Source organism: Mustela nivalis (assembly GCF_964662115.1).
Source record: "Mustela nivalis genome assembly, chromosome: 6".
NCBI classification, from domain to species: domain Eukaryota; kingdom Metazoa; phylum Chordata; class Mammalia; order Carnivora; family Mustelidae; genus Mustela; species Mustela nivalis.
In genome coordinates this window covers 4,577,929-4,601,269 of record NC_139025.1, presented here as the reverse complement: position 1 = coordinate 4,601,269, position 23,341 = coordinate 4,577,929, and positions in this window count along the sequence as shown.

The following is a 23,341-nucleotide window of genomic DNA, read 5'->3' as shown; positions in this document are numbered from 1 at the left end:
TGCCTCATTGTCACCAACAAGCTGAGAACTACAAATTAGGACCTCCATCCTCTCTGCAGGCAGACCCCTCAGGGTCTATAGAGAGGGTCTAGCAATAGGAGGTCTCTGGGCCCAGATGAAGGACTTTCCCTGGGAGGGCCCACCAGCTCTTGCCTAGGACAGGGACACTGTTCAGTCAACAGATGCCCCAGCCTGGCAGTTTCTAGTTTTAACATACAAAGTCCCCGGGGAGAGAGTTCCTTTTCATCCCAAGCCTGTCCCCTTCTCCTCCAGTCCCAGATCCGAGGACCACCAGCTGCACTCCCGGCCCCGGTCCCCTCAAACCTGCCAGTGGGGGGGAGCCCCCCACCCAGGGCTCATTTTCACACGAGGTTTATTCAGCTGCTCTAGGTTATTTGAAATCGTATAAAACCTTTTCTTTTAAAAAAGCAAAGTCCCATCTTTCATGGGAACCCAGTGTTTTCCCCAGCACAACATCTGCAGGAAGAGACAAGGGAAGGGGGTAAAAAAAAGAAAAAGAAAAGATCACCTCTGGTTTCTGACCGAACATGCGTAATCCTAGCCGGATTCTAGATTTAGAGCAAGGGGGAAGCAGGGCAGGGAGAAGGAAAGCAGGCGCCAGCCTGGATTTCTATTTCCCAGGACCACCCTCCGGGGCCTGGCCATGCTGGAGGGCTGTGGTTCCGTGGGTGTGAGTCCCGGAGGGGACTGGCGTGGGAGCTGGGGAAGGGCAGCAGGTTGACAGCAGGGACAGCACCTGTCTGTTCCACATAACTGCATGCCAAGGACACGACCCCGGTGTGCACCTGACTGGCACGAGAAGGCGCTACAGGCAGTAGGACGTGTGGGTCCCTCTGGCCTTCCCGGAAGGCTCTGGCACCTCTGATCCCAAGCCTTAAAACCGAGGGTGCCCTTGGGCCCAGCAATTCCACGTCAAAAACTGGATCACCAGAAATAAATAAAGCGGCCGAATGAGTTAGCGACTCCCACGATGATTGCTACAATGTAACAAACGGGTGAAGCCGTTCTCTGTGCGGACAAAAACCTGAGGGAAGCAAATGGTAGTTCCGCCATCCCCTGGACAGGAATAAAAATATCGTCGCAGATGATGCCATGAAAAGGCGGTCTCCCAAATCCGCCCGTCCAGTGAGAAAGTGGGTTACAAAGCACTGTGGACAGTATGTCACCAGTCACGTACAACAGAATGGAAGGGATGTCTAAGTCCCAATCAAACTGATAGGTAGCGTAAGCAAATGTCCACACCAGAACGTAACGCTGATCATTTCTGAGCGCCTTCTCTTTTCCGATCCTCTGCGTGTTCAGATGTTTCCCACAATGAATGAATGCATTTTGTTGTTGTTGCTTATTTTGGAGCATGGCCTGGGAGACGGACTGTCTGGGTCTCGCCCTTCCTGTGTACCCTTGGGCAAACTACTTAACAGCTCTGTGCTTCGATCTCTTATGAGGACAGAAGCTTCCTCACGGGGTTGCCAAGGTTAAAGCTAATATATGCAAAATGCTTAGCTCACTGCCTAGAAGATAATAAGTACCCAAATGTTAGCTGTTTTTATTATTCACTTGTTTTTCTACATATAAACATGTCATTGTGCTCAGTGCTAAGAATCCGGCACTGACAGCTAAACTCCAATAGAGACAGACATTAAACCAACACTCATGCACAATTAATTCACTGCAGTTAGGAGTAATGATTAATTCATCACGGTTAGGAGCAGTGCTGTGCAGACACTTTGAGAGTACTTATCTGAGAAACTTACTGAGGATTTTGACCATTTTCTTAAAAGCAGTGGGGACGTTGACATTGGAGAGTTTCAGGCGGGGTGGGGGGTGGTATCAGAAATGCATGGCTTATAGACCCACTGTGTCCCTGGGGAAGCAACTTCCGAGAAGGTGCTCTAGGGTGTGGACCAGGGAGAGGAAGCTTCTGGGACTCCAGTGGGGACAAAGGCAGATGGAGCCAAAGGGACAGACTCTTGCTCCCTGGAGGAGATGGGGTCAGAAGCCATGAGTGATGTCTTTGGAGGAGCTAGGGAGTAGGGTGCTGGGTGACCCTAGGATTCCAGTCTGAAGAACTGTTTGGACGGTCCCCAGGTAGGGGAGGAGTAGGTTTGGGGGTTGCAGAGCGCTGGGTTCGGGAGATGTTGAGTTTGAGGTGAGGGGTGTCCAAGCAGAGAGGTCCCAGAGACAATATCCTCTGTGGTTGTTTTAAAGTCAGGAACCCACAAGGGGCCAGGCAGGATCACCACTGCACAGAGGAGAACCCCTGGGGCTGGTATGGTGACTCACCAAAGCCAGGAGGACCAAGATCCAAAGCTGGGACTTCACCAGAACCCATCAGGGAGAGAGCAGAGCCCAGACAGGGCAATGGAGCCCTTCAGACATGGAGAGGCTCCCTGGGGCCTGGTAAGGACAGACTCCAGGTGTGCGGGTGAGCTGGGCTCCAAGGGCCTCTCCCCGGGCCCCTAAGCCATGCACATAAACAGAGCAGCTCAGTCCAAGGGGGTTCCTCCAGACTGGGACTCTCCTGGCTGCCTCCCTCTAAGGTGAGTGTGGGTCTTCATCCCACCTGGCTCCGAGGCTATTTCTGGCAGCTTTTCCCTCCCCCCACCCCGCCCCCCCAGCCTCCCATGGATCCTTGCTGCCCCCTTTTGACATGGCCAAAACCTTCCCCCACTGTCCTTACCTGACTGTCGTAGTGGGAGGAGCCTCCCGGCTACCTGCCCACCCACCGCACCCACCGCACCCACCCCCCACCCCCCACCCCCACCCCCGCAGTCGCCTCCCGTGGTCCTCCTTCCCCCCAACTCCCTCTGGGGCAGGGACTCTAACTGTCCCGGGTGGTATTTGGAGGCGGGGGGGACAGTGCCAGGGACATGGTAGGTGCTCAGGAAACATTTGTGGAATCAATGCCTGGAGATAGATGAGGGAAACAGGCACTTCCAGAGAGAGGGAAGCTAGAAAGAAGCAGCCCACATTGTTTTCAGCACTTCTCTCAGGGGGATCATGAGTAATTTTCTGTTCTAACTTATACACACCAGCACTTTCCAAATTTTCCACAGTGAACTGGCATTTCTGATCGAGTCAGAAAACATCGTTGTTCAATCCGTGTTTCTGAATGTGCAGCAAACCCCTGGGGGCTCCGGGGAGGGAACGCGAGCCCAGCTCCCACGTGGGAGGAGAGAAGAGGGTGCTCGTGGGTCTGGGGCGGGGGCGGGGGCGGGCGGCCGGCTTCTCCCCTTCCTACAGGGGGGCTCTGCCTTCTGGGGGGTGGGGGGAGTTGTCTCCAGCCTCCTGGGGGGAATGAAGGGCCCTCGCCGGAGGCTCATTCCGTTGACGGAGGCATGGACACTTCCTAAGCCCCCCAGAGCTGAACTGCGCCCAGAAATGGGAGCCCCTCCCCCGCTTTCCTGGCAACTTGTTGATGTGGTTTTGATGTTGGTGTGTGTCCCATACGCAGACCCCCGAGGATGGATGCAGCGCGTTCCCTCCTGGTTGCCCAGGACTCAGCATGATGTCCCCCGGGGGAAGGCTCAGGGATGGGAGTGGTTAAAGGCAGTCAAGGGCATGGACCCAGGACCATCCTGTCGGTTGTGCTGTCCAGTTCTGCCAGAGGGAAACCCAAGGGCATCCCCCACCCCACCTGCCAGACCTCCTTTTCTTTAACGGGACTCCCCACCTGCCCCTCAGAGCAGCTGCAAGGACTGCCACCAGCTCGCGGGGGGGGGGGGGGGCAGGGAACCCTCCCTACACCAAACGTTGCTGTTCTCCATGAGGTTTCAATAAAGTGGGTGGACTTGCCTCAGCTTCCCCCAAACCCCCCCTTCTGGGGGTTTGCGTGGCTTCCCAGTTTGGCCCTGCCGGTTTGGAAGTTGTTGAGAAAACGCATGTCCCGAGGAAGGACATCTGACAGGCTCTGAGACAGCCATGACAAGTTAATGAATTCTGCCACGGTCACCCAAGGCACACGTCTGGGCCACGCAGCCCGCCTGTCTGTGTACTGACCTTTAAAGGTGAGCATTTAATACCCACCGATCACTCATGGTCTGATCGAATGTTCGGAAGATGAAACCTGTCTGAAAGAAGACTGATCACTCATCCCCCTTCACGCCCCCACACAAAAACACTGTCATTCCTTTCTGAATCATAATAAAACTTTGCAGAACTGTTTGGTTCCCTCCCAACACTTGCCGGGAAAACTGAGGTCATTTCCGACCTATCTGCCCGGCACGACTCCTTCACCCAGCAGGACCCACACCAACCACCTTATGGGAGATGGCGGGTGGAGGTGGGGGGGGACCTCCCGCCACTCCACACAGAGCTTTTATTTCAACCCCTCACCACCTTCTTCCCAGCTTCCCAGCTATCTGTCGAACATTCACTGAGGATCACCCCAGGTCAGGAGTTCTGGCTACGGGAACAGAAAACACCCCACCCTGGCTGAAAGGCTGAGAAGAAGCATTGTTTCATACAACAGAGATCCCGAAGTCAGGCGGACTTCAGGGTGGGCAGATTCAGCCACTCTTCATTGTGCCCCGAAAACTGGTTTCTTCCCGCCTTTCCACCCTGGGTTCCCATCTCTCTTTCTACTTGGGCTTTGGTGTCATCTTCCAACTGGAACCAAGATGGCGGCTGCCAGGTGGCTCTTCACAGCTGGCCCGGCCACCTCTCTCAGCAATTCCTTTTCTTTGGGAGGACCCCAGACTAGACAGCCTTCCCGGAGCTCCCTGCGCCAGTCATCACTTGCTCACCTGAGAAGGTGTGTGCAGCCCCTCCTCCAGCCCCTAGAGGCTACACCCAATGGCATGACCCTGGCCATTACACCAGTCAGCCAGTCAGATTCTGAGTTTATTCCCCCACTGTTTGTCAGTGAAGTTCTCTGTTTTCTAAACATATGAAAATATTTACTTTTTCACTCGCTTTTATTTTTATATTTTTTCATTCTATCACGAATAGTCAAATGATTTTCTTTCTTTATCCTGATGATGGTGAGGAATCTCAGTACTACATGTTTCCAGACCAAGCATAACTGATTTTGTTGCTTTTCCTGACCATGCCTTCATTTTTAATTTATTTTTGAAAGCTGATATTTACAATTGGCCAAAGTCTGATTCTTAATAAAATTTGGTTTTAGCAAATACTGTTTGGTTTTAGCAATTAGGAAATAATGCTTACTTGTTTAAAAACAATAATTTAACAGGCTTTAAGTAAATCAATCCATTAGAGGGGACTGGAGGCGTTTACGGCACCAGGAAAATCTATCTTTTCAAAATACATTTCATTATACATATGTGTAGGTAATACTCATATTTTGTGAGTTTTTCAGAAATTTAATTCCAAATTAAATACAAATCAATATTTAATACATCCTATTTTGTTGACTCCTGCTTGAGTTTATTTTAATTTCCACTTTTTTTTTTAGATACAATCCAGACTTTTAAAAAAACCCTTGAAAAAATTGATTTTCAGAAGCTGCAAAGGCCTCAGATCTCCTTAAGTATTTCATATCTAAATGGAGGTACTTTATATCTAAATGGATATCTATTTAATATATAAATGGATATTTATACTATATTATCCCTCCATAATGGACAACTTTTTTATTAAAGCTGGGAAGTTATCATCATCACAAGACAAGAAGCAATTCTGCCCAAAAGTCTAAGTCGTTAATTAGGCAACATAATGAGAATCGTCACACGTTGGGATAGTGTGCCCTGACAGTTACCACCCCCTCGGCCTAAATGTCTTATTTGGCTGAGAGAACTAACCAGCAAGGAAGGGAGCCAAGCAGACCTCGCCTCACACCCTGCGTGTTGTGCGGGAAAAAAGCCTTGACCTTTTATCAGCACCCACAAGCAGGAATTAAAAAACAAAGTTCTTTGCTGAGATCGATTGCCCTAGTAGCCAATGGAGCCCAAGGAGCTGGTTACCAGGTCGAGCAATTAAGAGCTACAGCCGAAATGACTCACATAATTGCAGAGTCGCTCATTTTAACAGCCTGATTGGAAATTGTCAACACCGTGTCTGAGTTTAATGAAGCAAAGGGAATGGAAAAGGTGACATTTTCGGGTAATATTATTAGTAAACGAATTGACAATACGTCAGATGATAAAGACAACTCAGATTCAGGGGCTTATTAAGTCCAAAAAGTTTTCGTCGCAGATTGATGAGTCTGTATATTAGTGCATCACTAATTGGGCTCGGTTAATAGCGCCAATTAGAATCCCTGAAGGAGAGAAACTAGGGAGACGCTGTTTGCTCTTTAAAGTGGTCCCCAAACAAATTACTGGGAACGAAACACTCAAACTGGTAAATTAATACTTAGAGAGGCAGACCTCATTGCAGAGGCCGCGCCGCATGGTGTCCAGATGGGCTGTGATGTTGGAAGGTACCACAGCGGCACATCTGGAGTTCGTTCTAGAAAGCCCTGCAGTTCAAGTAATGCATGGCATTTTTCTCAGCCTCTTGTACAAAAAGTTTGCATGCAGATCTGACTTTCCCATTCAATGACATATCAAACGGGTGATTCTAATACAATCCAAGCTGTCACAGTACCGTGGGTTTCAATATCACCTGGGGGAAAAGAGAGTGGCATCTGAATACGGGGCTCGGTCGTTCGGCGCCAGCGCGGCTGTGCAAAGAATGGGAGGATGTCAAGAATTTAGGGACAACGAGAAGAAATGCATGTGGAAAAGCGACAATGACTCACTTCGCAAGTCTCCCTGCTCTGACAGTCCGTGTATTTAACCTGGCCTCGTGGGGCACCTGGATGAACGTGGCTGGAATTGCCAGGATTTTCAGGCTGAGCTGTCCTTCGACCATCAAGGCTGTGAAAAGCAGTCTCCAATATGCAGGCAAAAGCGTTGGCACCAGCCCTTCCAGAGGAATCATCTGGAAGGCTGGCTGCAAGCATCGGGTGTGTTTAATTGTGGGTCTGGAGGAATTACACCTAACCCTTGTGTGTTCTGACAAAATAGAGCGCAACTTCAAAGGGGCAGAGGAGGGGGGAATGGGACAAATCCAGGGGCCATCACAGAAGCGGTAGGTGGGAAATGCAGGGTGACACCAATGCTGACAAACCAAATGTTAGTCTGTATCCTCTGAAATTGCCAGCATCTGACCATTCTTGACCTACAAAAATGCCCTGTGTGTTTCAAGCTAATGAACCACTAAAAAAGATAGTAGAATAAAGCCCTCTTACCAAACAAAAATCACAGACTTCCCTAACTTGCAACAAAGTTGCAAAAACAAAGTCACACTGCGCTATGGCTACAGCTTGAGAACATCATGCTAGGGAAATCTGTCAGAGCCAGAAGGACAAACACTGCAGGGTTCCACTCAGAAGTGGCTCCTAGTGTAGCCAGATTGGTGGACCGGAAGCCAACTAGAGACCACCAGGGGCCAGGGGAGGGGCACCGGGAGGCGGGGAATGGGACGGGAGGAGGGTGTTCTTTACTGAGCACAGGTTTCTGTCTGGAGTGAGGAAAAGGCTCAAGGCTCAGCACTTGACTGAGGATGATAGTTGCAAACCCCCAAAATGTCCTTCATGCCCCTGAATTGTACACATTAAAATGATAAATTTTGTATTTTATATGTTTTACCACAAGTTTAAAAAAAAATTAACGCCATGTACCAAAAACCATTGATTCGCACTCTTTAAGGAGTGAGTTGTATGGTATGTGAAACAGATCTGAATGAAGATGTTTACCATGCCCCCTTCCCACCAAAAAAGAAGAAGAAGAAGGAGGAGGAGGAGGAGGAGGAGGAGGAGGAGGAGGAGGAGGAGCAGGAGAAGAAGAAGAAAACAGTCAGGATAAAAGAAGATATGCTTTTAAAAAGAAGAAAGGAAACAACACCTGGAGAAAGGAATAGAATAAAGTGCCAGAGACACAGTAAATACAACGGACCACCACGGGGCAGAGTAGACACCAGCCCATCAGGCACAGGGAAATGAACTGGATTCATCGCCTCTTAACAGAAAAAGATTTTCGAATCAGCTTGTCCCTTGACAGAGTGACTTCGGAAGACTGAAATTCCTGGGCCAGGCCAAAGTACATTGGGCCCATGGAAACCACAAAAAAGCCAGGGTCTGACTCTGACGTCAGACAAGTTAGAACTAGGGCCAAAAAGCAATAAATGTGACAAAGATGCCGTGTCATTAGGGCCAAAGAAGATCTCACAGGAATCTCTGTGCATAGAAAGAGCTCACGACCACCTCGATGAAGCAAACGCCGCCGGAGATGTGGGACGAAACCAACAGAAAAGTGCGGCTGCTCTTACACACGTCTCTTAGACGAGTGAACAATAACCACAACAGCAAACAGAAAAGTTACTTAAAAAACTAAATGATATAATCAGTAAGGAAGATTTTACGGTTTTGTATGAAGTTTACATCATAATAAAAAAGAATATCCTGGGGCGCCTGGGGGCTCAGTCGGTTAAGTGTCCAGCTCTCAATTTTGGTTCAGGTCATGATCTCAGGGTTGTGAGATCGTGTCCTGTGTCAGACTCCACTATCAGTGGGGAGTCTGCTTGAGATTCTCTCTCTCTCTCCTTCTCCCTCTGCTCTTCCCCCACTCACGATCTCTCTGAATAAATAAATAAAATCTTAAAAATAAAAGAATAGCCCTTCTTTTCAAACAGAGGTGGAACATTCACCAAGATGGAAATTTACACACACACACAATGTCACAATACCTTTCACAAAATGGAGATGATGTGAACTTTGTTGATTAAAATGCATTAAAATTGGGAATTAAAAGCAAATTAAAAAAACAACAAAATTTTCTCCCTGGAAATTTAAATTCTCTCTTAAACAACTCTCAGGTGAAAAGCAAAATGCTAACTGAAATTGCAGAGTTTCTTTCAGAATAATGACAACACTACATATTAGCATCTTTGGGATACTTTTAAGATAGGCATCAGAGAAAAAAAATTCATGACTTCAAATACTTTTTTCAGTAAAAACAAAATAGTGAAAACAAGCAAACTAAACACCCAACTCTAAAGAACCAGAAGGTGAACAGCACAGGAAACCAAAACAATGTACAATGAGATAATGGAGTGCCAGGAATTAACGAGGTAGCCGGATTAGAAAAGCAGCAGCCACTTTGGGAAAAGTCAGGCAGTTTGCCAAAAAGATAAATACAGTGTTACCATATGACTGAGCAATTCCAGCCCTAGGTATCTACCCAAGAGAAATGAAAACGCGTGTCCACATAGAAACTTGCACACAAAAGTCCATAGCAGCATCGTTCATAACAGCCCCCAAACGAAAACAACCCAAATGTCTGTGCACTGATGACTAGAGAAACAAGTGTGGTCTACCCATACAACGGAATAGCATTCAGCCCTAAAAAGGGACAGAGTATTCATGCATGCCACAACTTGGATGAACGTCACAAACATTCTGCAGCGTGAAACAAGGCAGACAGAAAAGATCGCAGATTGTATGACTTCCTTTAGGTGATAGATCTGAAATAGGCAAATCCATAGAGACAGAAAGTAGATTGCCAGGGGCTTGTGGGAGAGGAGAATAGGAAATAATTACTTAATGAGGAAGGGTGTTTTTATGGGATGATGAAAAATGTTGAAACTCTAGAGAGGAGAACGGTTGCACCACATCAGGATCATGAAATACCACTGAATTGTTCACTTGAAAATGGTTAATTGTCTGTTATGTGAATTCCACCTTAATTTTTAAAAGGGAAAAGAAGAAAGAAATTAGTGAGGTAGAAGAGAAAAGCCATAGACCTAATTAATCAATCAAAATTCTGACCCTTGGACAACAAATTAGAGAAGTGTTCATTAGGCTTCTCTAATGAAGAAGGGACAAAGTACGTGGACACCGAATAAATGTTAAGAAGCTAATCCACATTGCAAGAGAAGGGTTTTATTTTTATTTTATTTTTTTCAAGAGAAGGGTTTTAAAAATCATAATACAGTTGACGCTTGAACAACACAGGTTTGAACAGCGTGGGTCCATTTTACACCTGGATTTCTTATTATAGATACTGTACTGTAATGTATTTTTCTTACAATTTTCTTACGAACATTTGCTTTTCTCCAGCCTACTTTATTGTAAGAATACAGTACAGAATGCATATAACATACAAAATATGTGTGAATCAACTGTTTGTGTTCTCAGGAAAGCTTCTGGACAACAGTAGGCGATGGGTAGTTAAGTGATATGTGGATTTTTGACAGTGCAGGGAGTTGGGACTCCTAACCCCCGTGTTGTTTAAGAGTCAACTGTGGGCTACTTCCCAGAGCTTTATGAAACTTAATGTGAAAACCTTAGATGAAACGGACAGTTTGCTAAGAAAGTACAATTTACTGAAATTGATCTCAGCAAAAAAAAGAAGTTTAAAGAGCCTAATATTACAGAAGAAATAGAGAAAATCATGAGGGTCTGCAAAAGGAAATAGGAAGAATAAAACAAAAACCGGGTGCCTGGGTGGCTCAGTGGGTTAAGCCTCTGCCTTTGGCTGAGTTCATGATCCCAGTGTCCTGGGATCAAGCCCCACATTGGGCTCTCTGCTTGGCAGGGAGCCTGCTTCCCCCTCTCTCTCTGCCTGCCTCTCTGCCTACTTGTGATCTCTGTCTGTCAAATAAATAAATAAAATCTTTAAAAAAAAATGAAATCGGGTAGCTCTAAGAGTAGAAACCTTAAATATATTTTTAAATGCTAAGATCCACTCATATAGTACAGGAAAGTGAGTGAAAATGGGACTTCTCCAAATATACCTTTTTAAATGATTTTGACTTCTGGACTGTGTTACTATATTACATGTTCATAAAATTAAATCAGCAAGATTTGGGGGTGGAACCCAGAAATTGAATATGAACAGAAACAAATGACGATAAATGTATATCAGTTCGATAACATAACCACAAAGAATAAAAAAGAATTAATCCAAGTACTTTGTTAACACATGACTCTGTTTGTGTAAGGAGAGGAAGAACTAAAAAAAATTCTGAACTTTAACGAGAAGCTTATTGTTGGTAGTGGATTCAAGGCTACAATTCTTAAATGATTTTCTGCGTATTGTAGGGTTGAGTGAAAAGTAAACATGGATGTTATTAAAAACCAGGTTCTTTGAGCGGGAAGGGAAATGCAAAAATGCAGTGGGGAGGATTGGAAGGAACCCAAGATGTTGGAATGAAATTAAAACAGTCGATGTGAGCTAATTTTTAAGTATTTGCGGGTTAGCTCTCTTCACTGAGTTGACCTAGAAGTTGGTAACAGGCCTGGGGCGAGAAGAGTCAAAATTATTTGTGCCAGAAAGTAAGGAAGCATTCAGAACTCATGGAGATACGTCAATTTTTTTTAAAGAATTGGCCTGTGAGGGCACCTGGGAGGCTCAGTGGGTTAAAGCCTCTGCCTTCGGCTCAGGTCATGATCTCAGGGTCCTGGAATCGAGTCCCGCATCGGGCTCTCTGCTCAGCAGGGAGCCTGCTTCCCTCTCTTTCTCTCTCTGCCTGCCTCTCTGTCTACTGTGATCTCTCTCTGTCAAATAAATAAATAAAATCTTTTAAAAAAAAAAAAAAGAATTGGCCTGTGAAAGCTCCCATCCAACAAATAGGGGGGAATTTTATCATCAATGAGCATGAAGCATTGAAATTAAAAAATATATTTTAAAAAATAAAAAATAAATTTGTAGAAGGAGGAGGAGTCCAGCACCAGCCGTAGTAGAACGCCTTGTAGAACTAATTCTCCTATTGACAACATCCAGGAAACGTGGATAAAAAAAGATGAAATGACCATGGGAAGGCATTGGAGAACTGCCAAGGCAGACAGAAGTTGATATGCCCCATGAGAGGAAGAAATATGCGAAAGGACTAACACAACTATCCCCACCGATTCCATAGGGGCATTTTCCACTTCCTAATGAGGCGATACTAAGTCCAGTCTGAAAGCAGGAGCCCTCGTGGGATGGGGGGACACAGGTTGAATTTAGAGCTGCCAAGTCAGCCGAGACTAGAGGGGCAAAATTTTGAGAAGGAGAACAATCCCCAGCATAAAATTCTCTGCATAAATTCCTCTCAAGTCACTGTCTCCTGTAGTGATTGCTCAGGGTAAGACCCTAAGACACCATGCAGAAAACATTTGGTAGTCTAAGGAGCTAAAGAGGGATGCAGCAGCCATAAAACACTGTAGAGGCACGTGTTGGAGTTCACACCCTGCACAACTGAGGGTCTTCGGAAGACCCTCTGGACTTTCAGATGAGACTACGAAAGATCCACATCTTAGAAGCAAGGGCAGTGCTACAGACAGGACTAAGGACCCCATCAAGGAGTACAGATTCTCCTAAGAGTGAGGAGGAATTAGAACAGGCCAACCTGAACAGAGCTTAAGACCAATGCCCAACCAAGTCAAGGAGATCTGGTATCTTGCATGTCAGAAGAAAAAGCCTCTTCAGATAAAAATAACATTTTGCAGTATCTTTACCTTTATATCTATAATGTCAGGCATCCAAACAAAAATTGTGAAGCATGTTTAAAAACAAGAAAAGGACCAAATGACTGAAAACGAAAAGCTTCATTTTGGTGAAGAGACAAAATGAAAAAAGAGATAAAAACAAACAATAGGTTTTGAACCAGAAATGATTTTTGTGAATTTTTGAATCATAGATGATTCAGACATTTGAGCTAGCAATGAAGGAATTTTAAAATAACTCTGATTCATATGTACAAGAAAAGAGAAGAAAAGATAGGAAAATTCACTGTGGGCCTGAAATTTATACTTTTAAAAGATTCTAATGGAAGTTCTAAAAATGAAAAATATTAAAATTAAAAATTCAATAGGTGCTGTTAAGAGCAAAAGAGAAAGTCAGAGAAAATCCAGAGTAAATAACAGAGATTAAAAAAAAATCTTGTGGGGTGCCTGGGTGGCTCAGTGGGTTAAGCCTCCACCTTCTGCTCAGGTCATGATCTCAGGGTCCTGGGATTGAGCCCCACATCAGGCTCTCTGCTCAGTAGGGAACCTGCTTCCCTCCCTCTCTCTCTGCCTGCTGCTCTGCCTACTTGTGATCTCTCCCTGTGTCAAATAAATTTTTTAAAAAAATCTTGTGTTGTTTATGTACCAGTTACCTGATAGAGAAAGAAGTCTCTCCTGCAGACAGAATAGATCACACTCTCAAGATATTCAGAACCAGAAGTGAATTCAAAGTAACTAGACTGGCAATCCAGAACTAACCAAGCTCCTAACTCTGCCTGCCTTAAAAGGAAAAGTGTACAATTTTTCTGGGAGAAAACCAGTATTTATTTCAGTCTTTATACTTTGTTTGAAACAAAATGTCCAACATTAAGGTCAGTGTTTGTAAGATACGCAAAGAAGAAGGAAAATGTGACCCCTGAATCAGGAAAAAGAAAACTGTTAGAGGAAACAGACCAATAGAAGACTGCTGGATTTAGCAGTCAAAAATTTTTTTTGTTTAAATATTTTATTTATTTGTTTGACAGAGATCGCAGGTAGGCAGAGAAGCAGGCAGAGAGAGAGGAGGAAGCGGGCTCCCCGCTGAGCAGAGAGGCCGATGTGGGGCTCGATCCCAGGACCCTGAGATCATGACCTGAGCTGAAGGCAGAGGCTTAACCCACTGAGCCACCCAGACGCCCCAGTCAAAAACTTTTAAATCACTGTTATAAATATTTTTAAAAATCAGATTAGAGGGTAAGATGGCCAACAAATATTAAGATGGGGAATTTCAAGAGATAATGAAATCTCTAGAAAAGAAAGAGATGGACAATTAAGAATTTAAAATTTCATTACCTGACACAGTGTAAAAAAAAAAAAAAAGGTTTAATAAACTTAAAGTCAAATCAATAGGAATTAACCAAAATGAAGCCTGAAAAGTTGGGGGAAAATGAGAATATAACAATGGGACATATGACACAATATCCATTCCTACACATAATACCCAAGATAGCCAGGATACAGTGGAAAATCCAGCATTATATGAGAACCAGGAACACCTCAAGTGAAGAAGACAACCAGTCCATGCTAAGAAGGAGATGATACCATTATCATCAGCATTATCCAGCAAGGGTTTTAAGACCGTTCATCATGGGGTGCCTGGGTGGCTCAGTGGGTTAAAGCCTCTGCCTTCGGCTCGGGTCATGATCCCAGGGTTCTGGGATCGAGCCCCGCATCGGGCTCTCTGCTCGATGGGGAGCCTGCTTCTTCCTCTCTCTCCTCCTGCCTCTCTGCCTACTTGTGATCTCTCTCTGTCATATAAATTAAAAAAAAAAAAAAAAGACCATTCATCATAATGAGCAATCACAAACATACTTGAGCAAATAAAAGCAGGGAAAATCTCAGCACAGAGAGAAAATATAAAGAAGATTCAAATGGAAACTTGGGAACTAATAACCAAAATTTAAAATTCCTTGTATAGAATCAACAGAAAAATGGAGAAGACAGAGGAAAGAATCAGTGAACATGAAGGTAGAATAAGAGAAAACAATGAATCTGGGCAGAGGAAAAATAGAATGCAAAAGAATAAACAGACCCTCAAGGACCTGTGGGAAGATAACAAAAGATCTAACATTCATGTCATTGGAGTCGCATGAGGAACTAATAAAGAGCACAGAGCTGGAAAAGCATTCAAAGAAATATGGCAGAAGTCTTCTCAAATTTGGCAAAAAGACACAAACCTACCCATTCAAGAAGCCGAACAAACTCCCACCATGATAAATCCAAAGAACACAACACATCATGATCAAATTTCAAGAAACTAAAGACCAAGGAAAAATCTTGAAGCAGTAAGAAATGATGTGAAACCTATGGTGGGAAACAACTTGAGTGACAGTGGATTTCTCATCAGAAACCCAGGAGGCTTAGAAGGAAGCAACCCATGTTTCAAGCGCTGAAAGTAAGGAACTGTCAACTCCAAATTCTATATCAAGCAAAATTCCTTCAGCAACAAGTGAGAAATAAAACATTCTAAGGGGAAAGAAAGCTAAGAGAATTTTACACCAGCAAATCTACCTTAAAATATTGGCCAAAGGAAGTTCTTCCAACAGAAGGGAAATGAAAAAAAAGGAGGAATCTTGAAACATCAGGAAGGAAAAAGGAACAACATGAAGAACAAATAATGAGCATCTGTATTAGAGTCTTCTCTCCTGAGTTCCCTAAATCATGCTTGATAGCCAATCCAAAAAGTGTAACACTACCTGAGTTAGATTTTGATGTATGTAGAGGAAAACTTTAAGACAATTTTATTATAAATGGGGGAGACAAGAGAGTAAAAAAGAAGGAAGTTTTCTAGATTTCCCTCAAGGTGGTAAAATATGGACACCCACAGATCTTTGTGGTGATGGAAGGGTTCTGTGCCTGGATTTCAGTAAGGATTACATTAGTCTACCTATGTGATAAAATGGCACAGAACTACACAGACACATTATACCAGTATCAATTCCCTGCTTGTGATATTGCACCATAATCACACAAGATGTAACTAGAGGGACACCTGGGTGGCTCCGTCTTTAAACTTTTTAATTAATGAATTAATTCATTAGTTTTGAAAAGATGAAGGTGGGAAAAAAAGAAATTTGTAGACAAACAAAATCTAAGTGGTTTCATTAGCAGCATACCAGCAATACAAGAAATAATAAGCAGGTTTTTTCCGGCCAAATGGAAATAGCCCCGGAGGGAGGAACAGAATTGTGGGAAAGAATAAAGAATAGGGGAAAGAGAAAATAAGTGGTTAAATATGTAATTATATTATTTTTATGAATGCAGGTTAGATTTTTTTTTTAAGATTTTATTTATTTATTTGACAGAGAAAGAGAGATGGCGAGAGCAAGAACACAAGCCGGGGGAGTGGGAAGGGGAGAAGCAGGCTTCCTGTGGAGGAGGGAACCCGATGCAGGGCTCCATCCTAGGACCCTGGGGTCATGACCAAGCCAAAGGCAGATGCTCAACAACTGAGCCCCCCAGGTGCCCCCGGTTAGCTGTTTAAAACAAATAATAAGGTGCCACGGGGTTATAAAAGAGAAGTAAAAACATGTGAACACATTACTGTACAGGACAGAAGGGGGAAATGTAGCTAAACTTTTCTAATGTTCTTGCATTTTCTGAGCAGGGTGATCAAAGTGCTAACTTAAGGGAGACTACAGTAAATCAGGAATGCATATTGCACTCTCTAGCCCATTAAAATGGATATAAGATTATATAAAATCACTAAAATGACATAAAGATGTCTAACTGAGGATCTAATGGATTAAACGTACTAATACTTGATTATTCTTAAATAAATAGGAAAGGTCAATTAAGGAAGAAGAAACAGATGGAACATATAGAAAACATGGGAGGATGGTAGACGTACAGCTAACTACAAGCTAATTTTATTAAATGTAATGGAATAAATACTCCAATTTAAAAACAAAACTGTCAGACTGGGTAAAAATCAAGACACACTGTGTGCCATTTAGCAGGTGCACACTCTATATAGAAGAATAGTTGAAGAACCCAGAAAGGTCAAAAGCAAAGGCAGAAAGAAGATGCCATCATTAACCAATATTTCAGTCTTCTGCTTTATCTAGTCTTTTGTCAAGTGCTTCTAGTGAGTGCTTTTATTTCAGATACTGTCTTTTTTGCCTCTAAAATTCCTATTTGATTATTTTTTAATGGCTTCCAGTTCTTTTTTGAAATTCTCTACCTTTTCATGGATTTTCTTGATAGTTTTCCTATTGCCTTAAGCACACTGATGATGGTTACTTTAAGGTCCATGTCTGCTAAAGATAAATAAGAAAACAATCCCATTTACAATTGCACCGAGGAATAAACTTAACCAAAGAGGTGGAATACCTGTACTGTGAAAACTATAAAACGTTGAGGAAAGAAGTTGAAGAAGACATAAAGAAATGGAAAGACATTCTGTACTCAAGGATTCGAAGAACAAATATTGTCAAATGTCAGTATGACCCAAAGCAATCTACAGATTTAATGCAATCCTGATCGAAACACCAAGAGCATTTTTTACAGAACTGGAACAAACAATCCTAAAATCTGTATGGAACCAGGAAAGACCTCAAGTAGCCAAAACAATCTCGAACATGAAAAACAAAATGGGCGGTATCACAATTCTAGACTTCAAGCTATACTATAAAGTTGTAGTAATCAAAACAGTACAGAGCTCGCACAAAAAGAGACACCTAAGTCAATGGAACAGAATGAGAGTCCAGAAATGAACCCAAATTATGTGGTCAATCAATCTTTGATAAAGAAATAAAGCATATCCAATGGGAAAGAGACAGTCTCTTCAGCAAATGGTGTTGGGAGAACTGGACAGCAACATGCAGAAGAATGAAATGGGGCCACCTTCTCATCCCGTACACAAAAATAAATTCAAAATGCACTAAATGGGAGGACTGAAACTATAAAAAATCCTAGAAAGGAGCATGGTCGGTAATTTCTCTGACATTGGACATAGCAACATTTTTCTCAATATGTCTCCTGAGGCAAGGGAAATAAAAACAAAATTAAGCTATTGGGACTTCATCAAAATAAAAGCCTTCTGCACGGTGAAGGAAACAATCCACAGAACTAAAAGGCAATCTGCAGAATGCGAGAAGATTTGCCGTATACAATAAAGTGTTAGTATCCAAAAACATAAAGAACTTGAAGGACACAACACCCAAAACACAAGTAATCCTATTAAAAATGGACAGAAGAGGGGCACCTGGGTGGCTCGGTGGGTTAAGCCTCTGCCTTCAGCACAGGTCATGATCTCAGGGTCCTGGGATCGAGCCCCGCATCAGGCTTCCTGCTTAACGGGGAGCCTGCTTCCCCCCTTCTCTCTGCCTGCTGCTCTGCCTACTTGTGATCTCTCTGTCGACTAAATTTAAAAATTTTAAATTTTAAAATAAATTTTAAATTTTAAAATTTAAAAAATGGACAGAGACATGAACAGACACTTCTCCAAAGAAGACATACAGATGGCCAACAGGCACATGGAAAGATGCTCCTCATCACTCAGCATCAGGGAAATGCAACCCAAAACTGCAATGAGATCTCACCTCACACCTGTCGGAATGGCTAAAATCAAGAGTGCAGGAAGCAACAGGTGTCGGCGAGGATGTGGGGAAAGGGAAACCCTTGTGCACTGATGGGGGAGGGCAAGCTGGTGCAGCCGCAAAACAGGAGGAAGGTCCCCAAAAAAGTTAAAAATAGAGCTACCCTATGATCCCATGATCACATTACTGGGTATTTACTAAAATAATACAAAAGCGCTAAATCAAAGGCATATATGTATCCCTATATTTATGGCAGCATCATTTACCATAGCCAAGATCGGGAAGCAGCCCCACTGCCCATCGACTAATGAATGGATAAAGAAGTGTATGGACATACAATGGGTAAACTACCCAACCAGAAAAGAGAACGAAATCTTGCTATTTGCAACAGCACAGATGGAGTCAAAAAGTATAATACTGTGGCCTCTGAGGAACTAACTGAGGGCTGTGGAGGGAAGGGGGGTGGCTTGGGTGAGCCTGGTGGTGGGTATTGTGGAGGGCACGTATTGCATGGAGCACTGGGTGTGCTGCGTAAACAATGAATCTAGGAACACCGAAAAGAAACTTTTTTAATACTTTTATTTATTTATTTGAGAGACAGTGAGAGAGAGCATGAGAGGCGAGAAGGTCAGAGGGAAAAGCAGACTCCCCATGGAGCTGGGAGCCTGATGCGGGACTCGATCCGGGACTCCGGGACCATGACCTGAGCCAAAGGCGGTTGCTTAACCAACTGAGCCACCCAGGTGCCCCGAAAAGAAATTTTTAAAAAATAAAATTTTTTTAAATTTTAAAGAAAGAAAGAAAGAAAAAAGAGTCTAAGTGAAATAAGTCAGTTGGAGAAAGAGAAATACCATATGATTTCACTCACATGTGAGTGAGTAAAGGCATAGGGGAAAAAGGGAGAGAGAAACAAACCAAGATTCCGATTCTTAGCTCCAGAGAACAAATTAACGGCTACCAGAGGGGAAGGGAGATGTCAGGGAGGGAGATGAAGAGACTACGTTCCTTGTGACGAGCACTGGGTGACGTGCAGAAGTGCTGGCTCACTGTGTTGTACACCTGACACGAACATAGCTCTGTATGTTCACTATACCGGAATTAAAATTAAGAACTTGATCAAAACATATCAGTAAAGTCCGTGTCTGCTTCCCCTAGCACCCTGGTCCACTCTGATTCTCTTTCTGCCCAGGTTCTGTCTTGGATGCCAGTTTAGAGCTAATATAAATGACGTTTTCGTCGATATATGTAAACATGGGTTTAATGCGCTCGTATGTTTCTAGTTTGAGGTAGAAGCTGAGGTTGTTGATCTGAGACCTTTCTTCTTTTCTAATTTATCTGTTTCCTGCCATCAATCTCCGCCGAAGCAGGGCTTTTCTAGAGCCCCACCAATCCAATGTGTTGTGTTTTCATTTGCATCCAGTTCTAATTTCTGTTTTGATTTCTTCTTTGATCCATGGATTATTTTTACAAGTATGTTATTTAGTTTCCAATTATATGGGGATTTTCTAGAGATTCTTCTGTTGCGGATTTCTAATTTAATTCCATTGTTGTCAAAGAGCATATTTGATACGACTTGAATCCTTTTAAATGTATTGAGCGTGGTGGGATGGCTCCCAGCAGAATCAGTCTTGGTAAACACTGCGTGCGTGTGAAAAAATATGTGTACTCTGCTGTCCTCGGGTGGAGAGCCCTGTAAATGTCCGTTAGGTCAATGTAGTTGATAGTGGTGTTCGAGTTTTCCACGTGCATACTGGTTTTCTGTCTAATCACTCTCGTAGGCGGTTGAAAAGAGGTATGAAACCTCTGAGTCTGGCTGCGTCCCTCTCTCTCCTTGAAGTTCGCTCAGATTTTGCACCCTGGGTTTCAGAGCCGCAATTAGCTATATACAGGTCTCAGATTGTCACCTCTTCTTGATGAAGCATGTCTCATTATAAAATGAGCTTCCTCATCCTCAGTAACATTCTCCATTCTTAAGACCACTTTGTTCTACATTAATGTGCTGACATCAGCTTCTATTTGATTAGTATTATGTCCCTCCTTTCTCTTTTAATCTATTAATCCATCCATATACGTACAGTGAATTTCCAACGGATGGAAGATAGTTGTCTCTTACATTTTTACTCAGTCAGATGATCTCTGCCTTTGAGTTGGGTGTTTAGATCATTTGCATTTGGTTGCAGTTTTGATCAGGTTTAAGCTTATCTTGCTATTGGTTTCGGCTTGTTCCTCCGGCTCTGAGCTCTTTCTCCCCCTTTCCTGCCTTCTTTTGGATTACTTACTTTACACAATTCCATTTGATCTCTTTTGGCTTATTAGGTTCCTCTGTTATTGGGGGGGGGGTGTCTCATAGATCGTAGTAAACATCTTTACCTTATCACAATCTACATTTAGCAATCTACCGTGTCACGTATAAGAAACTTACCTTGATGCCCTTCCATTTCTCTGCTCGTGACCTTTGCGTTCCTAATGCCACCCATTTCTCTTTTACAAAGGTATAAAACCAACAATATGCTGTTAGTATGTTACTTCCCAGAAGGTTGAAATAATTATTTCAACCTTACACGTGCCCTGCTGTTATCTCCAGCGCTCTTCCTTCCTCTGGTGGATCTGCCATCTTCCCGCTGCATGAGGTCCTCATACCATTTGGGGCAGCACAGCTGGGCTGCTCCCCAACTTTCTCAGCTTCTGTATTTCTGAAAAAAAGTCTTTCTCTCGCCCTCATTGTCAAAAGATATTTTACTAGATATAAGCTTGGAGGGCTTTTTCTTTTAGCATTTTGAAGATGTTGCCTCACTGGCTCCTTGCTTTGATGGCTTTTGATGAGAAATCTGCTGTCATCTTTAGCTTTGTTCCTTAGTACATAACAAGTCTTTTTTCCACTGGCTGCTTTTAAGGTTTTCTCTTTATCACTACTTTAGAGCAATTTGATTTATGTTGTGTTTAAGGTAGTTTTACTCAGGTTTCTTAGGTTTGAAATCCACTGGGCTCTGGAGAGTGTGAGTTTCTAGTTTTCATCAACTTTGGAAATACTTTTGGCTCTTATTTCTTCAAAGATCTCTTCTCCTCTCCTTCCGGGACTCCAACTACCTACCTAGAGCTCACTGATTCTCTTTTCGCTTTTAAATTGTCTTTTCTCTCTGTGTTTCATTTTAGATTGTTTTTTATTGCCATGTCTCCAGGTCTCCTAATCTTTGCTTCCACAATGTCCAGAAGTCCGCCAACGAGTTCAGCTCATAAACGGATGTTTCATCTACAGAAGCCTGACTTGGGCCGTTGATATTGTCTCTGTCTTTACTTGACTTTTGAGCATGTGAAATACAGTGATAAAAACAACTGCTTTAGTATCTTTGCCTGCTAACTCGAACATCCGTGTCAGTTCTGGGTTGATCTCAATTGACTGACTGCTGTCTTTGTGATGGGCTATATTCTTCGGCTTCTTTGTCTGCCTGGTAACTGTTGCTTGGGTGAAAGGTGTTGTGAATGTTACCAAGTTGAGTGTTGGCTGTTTTTGTATTCCTGTAAATATTCCTGAGCTTTGTTCTGGGGTGCTGTTAAGGTCCTCAGAAATGCTAGGATCGTTTGGGGTCTTCCTGTTAAGGTTTGTTAGGCTGACCAGAGCAGTGCTTGCTCTGGGACTGATTATTTCTCTCTACTGAGGGAAAACCCTTCTGTGTATTCTACCTAATGCACCATGCACCTCTGAGGTTTTCCAGCATGGGTACGGGGAGTTGGAACAGGCTCCATTCACAGTCCTGTGTGACCACTGAGGACTAGTACCTCTAACCTTTAGGTGTTCCCTTCCCCAGATCAGATCATTGCTTCCCAGGTTTGCACGGATCACAGCTCGGCTGGATACGGTGGGAGAAGCGGGGAAAGGGGAGTGTCTAGGCAGATCTCTGAGGTTCGGTCCCTGTGCAGCTCTCTCCTGTCAGGCCCTCTGTACTGCCAACACCCAGTGTCCCACCCCTCAGACTCTCAGCCCCATCCCCTTAACCCCAGGAGTCCACCCAGCTCTACCTCAGAAGCTATCAAGGCAGCGCGCTGGGGCAATGCCCCTTTTATGGTTCATCTCTCGGGTCACTACTTTCTGTTGCCTAGTGCTCTGTGTTTTGGAGTCCCTGCTTCACATATTTTGTCCATTCTTTGTTTGATTCGGGTGGACATAACCGATCCCTGTTATTCCATGTTGGTTACAAGCAGAACTCTCTAGCCATTCATATACAATCATTAATATATTGGGGCTCAAATATACTAGTAATTACTGGCATATTTGGGTTTAATAAGTGCTTTACACTCTCCCACTTGATTTCTATTCCCTTTGTTCTCTGTGACTATCTACTTTTGAGTGAATTGTTTTTTATTATTTCATTCCTCCACTCTATGAGCTTGGAAGTTATGCAGTCTTTTACTTTTCTTTCAGAAGCTACTCTAGAGATTATAGCTTGCTTCCTGAACTTCTCAACGTCTAACATTAAACGATACCTTTAGGAAGAATGCAGAAATCTCAGATCGTTGTAACTCAGGCTTCCCTCTCACAAAGTGCAGACCAATGTCACCGTGAATCCCCATCCTGTCCACGCACCACCCAACCCCATGTTATTACTGTTATGTACTATCCGTATCCACTGAGGCTCATTCACACATTTATTGTTTTGTTGTTTTTTATACCTTCCTGCCTCTCTGTTCCTCCTGAGATCATCCTTTTTCCCAAAGAATCCTTCTTAGTATTTTCTTTAGTGTGGTTCTTCTTATGCCAAACTCTGTTTTTCTGTCTGAAATTGTCTTTATTTTACCTTCTGTCTCAAAGGATATTTTCTTTGCATGCAAAATCCTAGCTCAACAGCTGCCTGTCTTGTAACACTTTGAAGATAGCATTCTGATGCCCACTTCCTTTACGTAGGTTGAAAATTAGCTGTCATCCAAAGAGAAAGAGTTGGGGTCCCCTTTGCTTTGGGTGCAGCCCACTAGCTTGGTGTACAGGGGAAGCAGAGTCATTCCTGGCTTTGGGGGGCAGGGAAGTAAAATTCACCCTTGAATCATCTTTCTGCTCTAAAACTGGATTAAGCCGACCATAGAGTTTTGGTGCCCCCTGGTGCTTGGCAGAAGCAGACCTCGATCCCATGGAGGAACACGGCATCCTAAAGGGTTTCTATAATGCGGCAAATACAAGGTGCGTCCCACACTAAGCCTACAAGGGGACAGAAAGAACGTATAGAAAGACAAGCAAAAATATTAAAAAGCCAGATATTGAAATTATCGCAAACTATCATGCACATCTCAAAATAAATATGTATTCATTGTTTAGGTA